The following is an 886-nucleotide window of genomic DNA, read 5'->3' as shown; positions in this document are numbered from 1 at the left end:
ACATATTGACTGCACTGAAGGATATCCCATTTTTTGGGAAAGATCATGAGGATGCTTTTAAGCATCTAGATGAAGTCAACGACATTGCGGATTACTTCAACGTCCCAAATGTCAACAGAAACATAGTTTTGCTTAGGATGCTTCCCGTCACTTTCAAAGGAGCTGCTAAGGAGTGGTTAAAATCACTTCCACCGAGTACAATCACCACTTGGGCTCAAATGCGTGAGCAATTCCTGGACCAGTTTTGCCCGCCATCCAAGATATCTAAACTCAAGAAGGCAATAGCCAACTTTGAGCAACAGACGGGGGAGTCATTATACGAAGCTTGGGGGCGGTACAAGGGCTTGCTCAGAAATTACCCTTAGCATGATCTAAATGTGCAACAAGAGATCTCAATTTTCTATGACGGGGTCAACGTTATGACAAGACGACTCCTTGACTCTCAAGGACCATTAACAAAGAAAAATCCAAGGGAGGTCAAGGAGTTGATTGAAGAATTCGCGAAGCATTCTCGAGAATACCACAACCCTAGGCAAGATGGAATCAAAGGCAGTGGAGGAGCCCAAACTGAAGAAATTGCAGCTGTAATGGCCATGTTGAATAACATGGATCGCAGGATAACACAAATGGACTAGTCGATACATGCATAAGATTGGGGTGCGAGCCATGTAGTGGTCCACACTTGACAAAGGACTGCAATGTGGATGAGTTTGGGAACAGAAAAGCTCAAATGTGCTACTCTAGTGGGGATAAGTTTGATGAGGACTGGAGGAAACCAAAGAAGGAATGGCTGCCATATGAAGAGTATAAGAAGCAAAAAGAAGAGAAGTATAGGCAGACAGGTCGAGGCCTATATCAAAAGGAGCAGCCACCAGCCGAGAAGAAA

General features: G+C 44.4%; 1 non-coding gene across 1 annotated transcript; it reads right to left on the bottom strand.

Annotated features, from left to right (window-relative positions):
• Nucleotides 1-266: 266 nt before the first annotated feature.
• On the bottom strand, nt 267-373 carry LOC145044584 (small nucleolar RNA R71). The gene has a single exon (XR_013681533.1). It is a non-coding gene; the product is annotated as a small nucleolar RNA R71 (small nucleolar RNA).
• Nucleotides 374-886: the final 513 nt, after the last annotated feature.

This window comes from Lactuca saligna, chromosome 4 (assembly GCF_052625555.1).
Source record: "Lactuca saligna cultivar CGN05327 chromosome 4, ASM5262555v1, whole genome shotgun sequence".
Classification (NCBI taxonomy): Eukaryota; Viridiplantae; Streptophyta; class Magnoliopsida; order Asterales; family Asteraceae; genus Lactuca; species Lactuca saligna.
This window is presented reverse-complemented; position numbering and strand designations above follow the sequence as displayed.